General features: G+C 41.6%; 1 long non-coding RNA gene across 1 annotated transcript; it reads right to left on the bottom strand.

Annotated features, from left to right (window-relative positions):
* Window positions 1-3,994: 3,994 nt before the first annotated feature.
* Window positions 3,995-9,789, bottom strand: LOC134292452 (uncharacterized). The gene is made up of 2 exons (XR_009999702.1): window positions 4,590-9,789; window positions 3,995-4,506 (listed from the first exon to the last, which is right to left on the bottom strand). It is a non-coding gene; the product is annotated as an uncharacterized LOC134292452 (long non-coding RNA).
* Window positions 9,790-11,109: the final 1,320 nt, after the last annotated feature.

The raw sequence follows: 11,109 nt of genomic DNA on the forward strand, positions 1-11,109 counted from the left end.
CAGCAAGTTAAGATATTTGAAAAATTGTACATTGTTACATGTGCACCCAAAGTTAATGTGAACAATGTGCCTGCTTCCTTCAGCAGTGTTTGTCAGAGTTTAGAATTTATTCCCTGAAATCTCCATCCTCATCATGTCTTCTTTTAATGCCTGGAGCAACCACATTATTATTATTATTCCCCTTGCTAATGAAGGTCCAGCTCAGTTTTCTTCCAATCCTCTTCTCTTTCCTTTTCTCTCTCTTCTGCCTTCAAACACATTCACTACCTGACTGAGTTGCTTGGCTCACTGGCTCCTCATTCCAGCTCAGAGTGCTCAGATTTTCTGTTTTTGGACAGCAACCTGTTCCTGCCAAACAATCCACTCTGAGGGACAGCGCCAGGGTGGCTGTCCATTGGATGTGCCACACGTCTGACAGCCTGCATCATGAAGGAGGAGGAGGAGGAGGAGGAGGAGGAGGAGGAGGAGGAGGAGGAGGAGGAGGAGGAAAGCAGCATTGTTCCACCTGACACAAAGCCCTTCACAATCACTCGCAGAGTCTCAAGGGCTCCGCGGAACACACTTTGGGAACCCCTGGTCTATCATTTTCACAGGTGCCTAATGTTACTCAATCCTAATATCTCTGCTCTGCCCTGAGTGCCCTTTTGGAATTATGCAGATCAGTGGCTGAAGCACAAATACTGAAATACAACACCACCTGAGCTCTGCAAGTGCAGCATTTTTCAGAATGAAGCAGAGAGTGTTTGATGATCGGGACATCCATAGAGATACCAAGGTGCTTGTTTACAAAGCCATTGTCCTCCCAACCCTGCTCTACGCCTGCGAAATGTGGAAGGTCTACAGAAGTCACACTCAACTCTTGGAGCGTTTCCATCAGCGTTGCCTCAGAAAAATTCTGCAAAACTCTTGAGAAGACAGGCGGACAAATGTCAGCGTGCTTGAGGAAGCAAAGACCACCAGCATTGAAGTAATGCGCCTGCGCTATCAACTCCGCTGGACTGGCCATGTTGTCCAAATGCACGATCACCGTCTCCCAAAGCAGTTGCTCTACTCTGAACTCAAGAATGGGAAACGTAATGTTGGTGGGCAGGAAAAGAGATTTAAAGATGGGCTTAAAGCCAACCTTAGAAACTGTGGCATAGACACTGAGAACTGGGAAGCTCTGGCCCTTGAGAGCTCTAATTGGAGGTCAGCTGTGACCAGCAGTGCTGCGGTGTTTGAAGAGGCACGAATTGAGGGCTTAAGGGAGAAACGTGCCAAGAGGAAGGCCCGTCAAGCCAACCCTGACCGGGACCGCCTTCCACCTGGAAACCGATGTCCTCATTGAGGGAGAACATGCAGATCAAGAATAGGTCTCTTCAGCCATCTATGGACACCCCCCCAAGACGGAAGACAATCATCTTCGAACTACGAGAGATCGCCTAAGTAAGTAAATCACTTGTTTATTTATTTGAATATGTGTGTGTGTATGTGTGTGTGTATGTGTGTGCTTTTGATTCTTATACATGTTCATTGGCTTTTGCCTTTGGTTCTTTGCACCTGGACTTCATTTGGACTTCAGCAGGTGAGGCAAGAGTGCCATTTTCTCCTTCACTTTGGGTAAAAAATAATAATCTTGGGCCAACCTAAGGATAGGATACATTCTTTCAGGAACTTAGGGACCTTTCTTTTGAATACAGCTTGTGGACAACTCTAGCTGGGAGATGTAACCCACAAAGGAACTTTTCCAAGTGGTGGCCAATATGCTGGTGAGCAGACCTCAAACCTGGGTCCACAGTAACCAAGGAGAGACATTTAGTACCAGCTGGAGTTGCTTAATTCGGATTATGATGCTCCTGAACTTTTAAGGAGGGCTATATCACTATGAAAGAGGAGATCTATTTACCTTTTAAGGCAGCTCTTGTGACCTGGAGGGGTTCCTCCAGGTCTGGGGTGAGTAACCCTATCTGTCCATAAGAGAGCTGAGAAGTGTGCCTTCAGCTACAAACAGTGCTTTATTTTCTAGTGATTTCTCATGCTTGTCTGAGATGTGGTCGGAGTGTCTCTTTTGGACCAAGACACATTTTTGATGATGTTGGGTTTTAGCCTTTATCCTTTTTAATCTGCCATTCTAATCACACACAGCTGATCCGCACAGTCAGAAAGTCAGATGATAGGAAATAAAGACAGTGCTCTGGGTTTGTTTGGCTTCTGTTTCCCTCGGAGGCTACTTTAGCTGCTCTCATAATCTGTCTGGAAATAAGTGTCTAGGGAATTATGCATGTAGCTCTGACTCAGACAATTCATATGGTTGTTGTCTTCGCCCACATCTGCTTCTCCTCCCACCTTTCTTGCTTAGCACCTTTACCTTCTGGTACACACGCACACACTCTTTACTTTTTAACAGGCCAGAAAGCTTTTCATTCTCTCCAGCAAAATGCCTCTTTCCCAGCCGTCTGAAAGTTGCTTTATTTTTGTTCACCCTTGATTTTTCATCCATGGCACACAATCTGCTCAGCTGGTGTTTAAAAATGCACATTCATTGTGTAGCATTTAGCACAAACCACTCAGATTACAACCTTCTTACGTGCACTTCAATTAACCTAACATGGCGCTGCTTCGGAGATGTGCTATTATAGGTAATGCCTATTATCTCAATGAACATTTAAAAATCTAAACACCTGCAGCCAAACATAATGCAAATGCTTGTCTTGAGCAGAATGGGGGAAGGGGAAGGGAATCACATATTCAGTTCCTTTGAAAGGCAGCTGAAAGAGACTGCTATGTTGGTTAAAATTGTTCTTCATTTTAAATATTGTATTGTTCTTTCCTTTTTTGGCACTGTGAGAATTAGTTCACATAAACACTCTCCATCCATTTGCCACTGGCCCAGCCCATGCCTGATATATATATACAACTTTATGATATAATATATAGTATACTAGCTGTGCCCGGCCACGTGTTGCTGTAGCGAAATATGGTGGTATGGAAAATAAAGTATTGAGGAATTGGTGGTAGTTAAGGTAAAGAGTAAAGGTTTTCTCCTGACATTAAGTCCAGTTGTGTCCGACTGCATACTGAAGTGGATTATATGGCAGTGTGGAGTCAAGATAATTCAGTTCAAAGCAGATAATATAAGATTATAAATGGGTTATATAGCTGTGTGGAAGGGCCTTGAGTCTACACTGCCATATAATCCAGTTAAAATAAAATAATCTGTATTTTATAGGCAGTGGGGAAGAGGCCTAAGTGAGGCCTAATTCTGCCTGTCCCCTGGGTTGAGTGAGTTGCTAGGAGACCAAGTGGGTGGAGCTTAGCCTTTGAACTGGCAGCAATTGGATAAAAACATTCCTCTCCCTCTAATTAGGACTTTATTTTTCTTTTCTTTTTGTTATATGGACATAGAGGCATGGATGAGGGGTTGTGCTGCCAAGTTTAGTGTTTCTGGGATGTGTAGTTTTGTTATTTTGTCCTAGGCCGAAATTTCATTACCCTTTTATATATATAGAAGATAAACATTTGTTGGGTCTCCATGAGAAACTTTGGCTTTAAAAAGGGCTCAGCGACTGAAAAAGTTTGAGAACCCCTGAATTAGAGTGTTGACGGTTCACTTATAGACTTGACTCTGCACCAAGATTGTTTTTACCCTATGGTAGATAAGTTTTGTCATGCTCAAATATGAAAAGTGGCAAGTCAGTTTCACGTAGTGGACCGAATTGGATGGGTAAGACTTAAGATGATTACCAGTTAAGTGATGACAGTTTCTGGAACCTGTACCTCTCAATTTAAACAAAGAAACCATCTGTATTGCTCTGAATGCCTTTATAAAAGGATCAGATAGACAGGTGATATATAGACAGACATAAGACATGACATAGCACTGAATATGCATCAAGTCATGATCATGCTGAAATACAATGGATACATCATTAGTTTCGTTCTACACTGATTTATCTGAAGGTGCATGTTCTTATTTTTATGTGGCTAAATTGTCAGAGACAGAACGCCACCAAAATAAGATTCAACACAGTTTATTAAAGTTACAGAACCAAAAACGCCCGTAAAAGACAAAGGGCTAGGCAAACACTTGCCTTCAGAGAAAAAGGAACTAAAAAACGTTTCAAAAGATAAACCGGATTAAACTGGAGTTTAATCCGGGTTAAACCAAAAATGCTTAATTCAGCCTGGCACTTTAAACAAACAAAAGCTGGTAAACAAGATTCAAAGAAACACAAATAACTGGCAGCAGATTCCTCTCTGCTACCCAAAAGCTGTGATGGAGTAACTAAGATGTTACTCCTCCGAGCAGCGAGCGAACTCCGGGTTCAAACACATCAATCAGGGCAGCAGCGGTCAGCGGGGTCTCAATCCGGTCCGAGGTCGAAAGCCAGGTACAGATGTCTTCAGTTCACCAGTTCCACCGATAGCCACAGAAAGGATAGTCCGAGGTCGTAGTCAGTCAGTCAGTCAGTCAGTCAGTCCAGAGTAGGCAATTAGTGTCCGTCAAAAAGACGACGGAGGTCCAAGCTATTAAGATTAAACACAAGTTGCACAGGAAAAGCCCACACAGTTCCTCCCGCCGTTTATGCCCAGTGTTCTTGGTAACTTACGTATTCAGCAAACGAATCACACCCGTCTTCAGGAAGTTCCCAACAAGAGCCCAAGCGTTCGTCCAGATTACCTTGCCCAACGCAATTAACCCTGGATTCTAAACCCCATTTTATGCCAGTTACAACTCCTCATCGCTATCAGCTGTTACCCTAATTCCAGGTGCCTCATCATCATCATCCTCATCAGAACTAAAACACCTTTGACTACGCCCCACAGCATCCCCAGCTGTGGATCCCGTTCCATCCCTCCAGCTTGTCCACGGGTCTAATCCTGCAACCCCCCAGTCACCTCCCATACTATCATTGCCGGTGGCACCCAAATCCTCCCTCACACGAGTCCATTCCATATCATCCTCCTCTGAGCTAACCATCTCTTCCTCCATTCCCTCGGTAAAACCCTCAAAGGAGTCTTCGTCAGTTGGTTCTGCAAATAAGTCCCGCAGCCGTTTCCTTTCTCCCTCCTCAAGAGAGTCTGACTCCCAAGGAGTCTTACGACCACGTCTCCCAGTATCGGAGCCATAAGGCTCAACCATAACATAAATATAACTTGTGAAGTGTAAAAATGATAGTGTTAGCACTTCTCCCAGCGATTATGCTCACAGGAAATGCAACTGACTAGATCAATGATTCTTTAATCAAGGGTTCCATTATCTGCAATGAATTTTTGGAGGTAGATTAAGATTGTTCATGGGTTAATCTTCTTTCAATGCCTTGCTTTCCCATTAGCATTCTAGTTACAATCAATTAGCACCTCATGCAAATTAGCACATTCTTGGATTATTACAACAAAGGCTTCAAACATAAAACAAACTCAGATCATTTCATGTTGTGACTGCAGCAGCTTATGTTTCTACTCTCTTGCACTTGTTTATTGATCTGCAAAGTCCAAACCTTTGTAACTATACAATGAAGTAAAGCCTACTGAGTTACAAGGTGCTTCCTTCCAAGTACAGGCAGTTCCCAAGTTACAAACACACAACTTACAAATTATTCATAGATAAGAACAGGGGTGAGACAACAGAAATTGAGAGAAATCCTGAGTTTTCATAGGGAAAGGCTTTATCGAAACTACTGATGGGTTTTTTGAAGGTGGTTTGTCAGATTTTTGTTTTATATCTATACTTCTTGATCTGCCGAAATTTGCCAGTGAGCATACTAATCCCCATGCTATGAAAAGAGAAACTGTGAGTTTCTGCAGATAAAGGTCCTGTTGAAAGTCCTCTACTTTTATCCCTTGGGGAATATTAAGTTTAAAGGAAAGACCAAAACTAGGACCTTTTAAATGTGTTCAGTCCTGTCCCCATAGAAGCTTAGAAACCAGCTATATTTGGTATATTTTCCGCCTTCCGTTTCTGCATGTCCTGAACTTCATGTAGACAATCTGCTGCTGAGATTTTATTAAAACAGCTGCATATTTAAACCGCAGGCATGATATTTGTTTGGTGCATACATTCAAAGGAAGCCAAAGCTGTTTACTGACGTGGAATCTTATTTAGGTACAGTTTGACTTGAGCGCCATTAGAATGATTTTTGATGCCTCTCAAGGAGCTTGCAATATGACTTCTCTTAAGGTGAGAGCATAAGATAGAGACTCTTTGTGGACTTGTGTTGCTAAGAGTGAGTTTGCCTATTCACATAATTCACCAAAGTTTATGTACTCCATTTCTCTCTCTCTCTGGTTATGGATGCTGCTCTTCATTACACATCCAGAGGCGTATTCAAAAGGATGAATTGTGGTTATTTCTGGAAACATGCCTAGAGAGACCACATGATCAAAGCAGCTGTGAATCTTCATATATTGTGGAAATGGCATCCAGTGTTACATATTCCATTTTATTTCTATTTTTGGCAAGTTTTTCTGTATTGCCGTAAGAACTCTGTCAGTATCTTATGCCAGTTTTCTAGTTAACAGAATGACTATGCCGTAAGCTGCTTAGAGCTCCTTAAGGTGACTTAGAGTTCATTAGTTCACTTCCTAATATGAATATGTATGCACATACCTGTGCAGAACAATGCTATCTGAATTCACCTAGGAACTGGTCTCTTTATATTCCCACTATGTGTACACAAGGACTGCAACCTTGCTGCCAAATCTTGTATGTGTGGTAGGGAGAGTTAACCACTAAGGCTGAGAAGGGACAGAGTGCTTTGTTTTGCTAAGCCTAAAAATGTGGAAAAGAGAAGTGCTGAGATATACCTAATGTTCAATTGTTTTATTATATAACTAGCTGTGCCCGGCCATGCGTTGCTGTGGTGAAGTATGGTGGTATGGGAAATAAAGTATCTTATATTATCTGCTTAGAACTGGATTATATGAGGCCCCTTCTACACAGCTGTATAAAATGCACACTGAAGTGGATTATATGGCAGTGTGGAGTCAAGATAATCCAGTGCAAAGCAGATAATATAAGATTATAAATGGGTTATATAGCTGTGTGGAAGGGCCTTGAGTCTACACTGCCATATAATCCAGTTCAACTCTGATAATCTGTATTTTATAGGCAGTGGGGAAGAGGCCTAAGTGAGGCCTAACTCTGCCTGTCCCCTGGGCTGAGTGGGTTGCTAGGAGGCCAAGTGGGTGGAGCTTAGCCTTGTAACTGGCAGCAATTGGCTAAAAACAATTATTCCTCTCCCTCTAATTAGGACTTTATTTTTCTTTTGTTTTTGTTGTATGAACGTAGAGGCATGGATGAGGGATTGCACTGCCAAGTTTAGTGTTTCTGGGATGTGTAGTTTTGTTGTTTTGTCCTAGGCCGAAATTTCATTACCCTTTTATATATATAGACCAGCTGTGCCCGGCCACGCGTTGCTGTGGCGAAGTATGGTGGTATGGGAAATAAAGTATTGAGGAATTGTTGGTAGTTAAGGTAAAGGGTAAAGGTTTTCCCCTGACGTTAAGTCCAGTTGTGTCTGACTCTGGGGGTTGGTGCTCATCTTGAGTCTACACTCCCATATCCAGTTGAAATCAGATAATCTGTATTTTATAGGCAGTGTGGAAGAGGCCTGATTGAAGTGGCCATGGGCTGAGTGGGTTGCTATGAGACCAAGTGGGTGGAGCTTAGCCTTCTAACTGAAAGCAGACCAAGTGGGTGGAGCTTAGCCTTCTAACTGGCAGCAATTAGATAAAAACAATTATTCCTCTCCCTCTAATTAGGACTTTATTTTTCTTTTGTTTTTGTTGTATGAACGTAGAGGCATGGATGAGGGGTTGTGCTGCCAAGTTTAGTGTTTCTGGGATGTGTAGTTTTGTTGTTTTGTCCTAGGCCGAAATTTCATTACCCTTTTATATATATAGATGGCTCAAACTCAGCTCACTTAACCAAGTTTGCATTAAATGTCCCTTGTATTTGTGGAGGCATAGCATAGGGCATAGCATTGTATAAATAAACATGGGCAAAGTGCAGTCCTCCAGATTTTGTTAGCTGGAGTTCCATACTCTATTGGCTACCCTGTGAGGGGTCAATGGGGGAATAAATATCCTTTTCACAATATATTATTATAGCACTATGATTTCATTTTCATTGCAATGGAATCCAGAAGTTTGTAGTTTGATATGGCACTAGAGCTCTTTATCAGAGACTTCTAAATACCTGGTGAAACTACAAATTTCAGAATTTCCTAAGATGGAACCATGGAAGAGATTATGAAATGAAAGTGTCATGTGAAGTATGAAAGGACCCACAGTCTCACATCAGAAGGACCACCCTTTGCCAACCCCTAGTAAAAAAATTTCAACCGTGGCACGATATGCCAGTTACTAAAGGCTTGGACTTCAGTCTAAAACACCAAGTGGATTTATGTGGCAAGGAGAGAGTGTGTTACCTGGCAAATTAAAAAATACAACCAATTCCCTTTGGAGATATAAAACTCTTCCTTGTTGCCTTCTTATATAGAACAATAAAATTAATTGGATCATTTTATCACATTGTGTACAACCATATGTGATTCTTAAAGCTCAGGACTGGTTAGTATTTGAATAGGAGACGACCAAGGATGATGATGATGATGATGATAATGATACTTTATTTATAGGCTGCCCTATCTCCCCGGGGGACTCAGGGCGGCTTACAGGCAAAAAGAAAAAAATTAAATGCCTTGGAAATAAGCAACACACAAATCAGACAGTGCATAGTAAACAACATCATTATAGAGTCAGTGCTGTGGGTTTAACTCTTGTGCTGGCAGGACTGATGATTTGAAGGTTGGGTTGCTGACCTGAAGGTTGCTGGTTCAAATCCAACCTGAGGAGAGCACAGATGAGCTCCCTCTATCAGTTCCAGCTCCGTGCGGGGCATGAAACATCAAAACATCTGGCCAATTCTCTCACACCAGAAACAACTTGCAGTTTCTCAGGTCGCTCCTGACATGAAAAAAATACTAAACAAAATATAAATTAATAGCTATACATTAATTATCTAAACAACACATTAGCTCCATATAAAAACACATTACCAAAATACATAATAAAATAGTTTAAAATGATCTCCTGGTTGGTCTAGAGAAACCTTCTGCCTGAGAACCCCGGAGAGCTGCTGCCAGTCTGAATAGACAAGCATATGCTAGATCATGATTCCCAAACTTTAGTCCTCCAGGTATTTTTGGCCTTCAGTTCCCCGAATTCCAGACCATATGAAAAGCTGCCTGGGGCTTCTGGGAGTTTAATGTCAAAGGATCAAATTTTGGGAGTCACTGTGCAAGATGGATTTGTGATGTCACCAAGTCTGTGACTTGTGTTCATGTGGAGATACAAGCTGGTTCTGATGAATTTTCACTTTGTGTTTCCACAGTATGTGATGCCTTAACATTCTGTATGATTCACAATTGGAAGGGCATCACAATGTCTCAGTACGTGGTGGCTTACATCTACACATATGAAACATGTAGACAGAATGGTATCAAAGGCCGTTTCACATTACAGAATAATAGCTCTCTGGATCCACTTTAACTGCTGCTTCCTATAGAATCCTGCAATTTGTAGCTTGGTTAGTACTAGAGTTTTCTGGCTGAGAACTTTAAATATCCCTCTCCTAAACTGAAAATCCCAGAAATCCATAGGATATTACCATGGCAGGTAAAATAGAATCATAATACTAAGAATGTGTAGTGTGAAATGTCCCAAGATAAAGTGAAAAGGGATGAAAATTGCCATTGAGGCAATTACGTTGTTATAGCTGTTCCATACACACAAATCAGCAGTTGCTGTCAGAGTCCTTGAGTCTGCAGCATATTTGCCCAGAAGTCACTGTCACAGACCTGACCTCATTATCTTTAGAAACATTTTTGGCATTATATGACAGCAAATCCAGGTGTGCAATGAAGCAGGACAGGGAATGTATGTCTTCCAGATGTAATAAATAGCCAGAATAGCCAATGCTATAAATCAGTGGTCTCAACCAGTAGGGTCGCCAAGTGTTTTGGCCTACATCTCCCAGAAATCACAGCCAGTTTACGAGCTGTTAGGATTTCTGGAAATTGAAGGTCAAAACATCTGGGAACCCACAGGTTGAGAACCACCGCTGTAGATGATGGAACATTTAGTTCCACATATTTGGAAACAACTGTCATATTTAGTTGCCAGTGAATCACATCTAATCCCAGGTACCTAGTGAATACTGCTGATGTCTGAAATCGTGAGATCTGTTCCCCGGCATGCCAGATCCAAAAGAGACACACAGAGATTGAGGGCAAGATCAGAGATCCTTCATCACAACATTGGCCAAGGAAGGATATCAGGGGAATTTTCCCAGATTAGGCATAAACCACAGTTACAAGCATTTGACAGACATTTGAAAGAATAAACATATGCTGTGATTGGTGCAAATTATGATCCACAATCGTATTGGTTCAAAAATACATCCCTTTTCAGTCTGTGATTGGTGCACAGTATGGCAGGAAACTTAGTAAAGTTTGATTGAAATAATTCTTGAATTCATCTCGTGTATCTGTGCCTCCCCTTTCTATTCCCAAGGAGTACATTAGCACAGGATGGGATTATATTAGGTCAATAGTGCTTGTTGATTGGCATCAGCTGTAAAGAAGTGTGCATTTTTTTTAGTTTACAGATGTCATGTTTAACTGTGTTTTAAAATGGTAAGTATTAGAGTCACCAGTGCGTGTGGGATGGTAGCCAGCTCAGCATTCTGAGGCAGGTTGCCATAGTAACGAGTCAATAGTAATTGAGTCAATTTAAAATAAGTTTGGTGACTTATTTTAAGATAGTCTGTGTTCTGTTGAAGCACAGGGAAGGCTGATTCTCAGTTGGAGAATCAGGGTGGCTCAAAGGCTGGATTTTGAGTAAAGTTTAAAATAAGTTTGGTGGCTTATTTTAAGGTAGTCTGTTTTCAGATAAGGAACAGATAGTCTGTGATTGAAATTCACAGGGTGACTGCAGTTTAAAGCAGTAAAGGAGGAAGTAGTATTTTAAAGTTTGAAACAATTCATTCTAGCTTTGCAACTGTTAACCAAAGTGCCTCTAAAGAGAAAGTTACTGTAACCATTAAGCTTGTGCCTGAATAAACAT

This window comes from Anolis carolinensis, chromosome 6, assembly GCF_035594765.1.
Source record: "Anolis carolinensis isolate JA03-04 chromosome 6, rAnoCar3.1.pri, whole genome shotgun sequence".
NCBI lineage: Eukaryota > Metazoa > Chordata > Lepidosauria > Squamata > Dactyloidae > Anolis > Anolis carolinensis.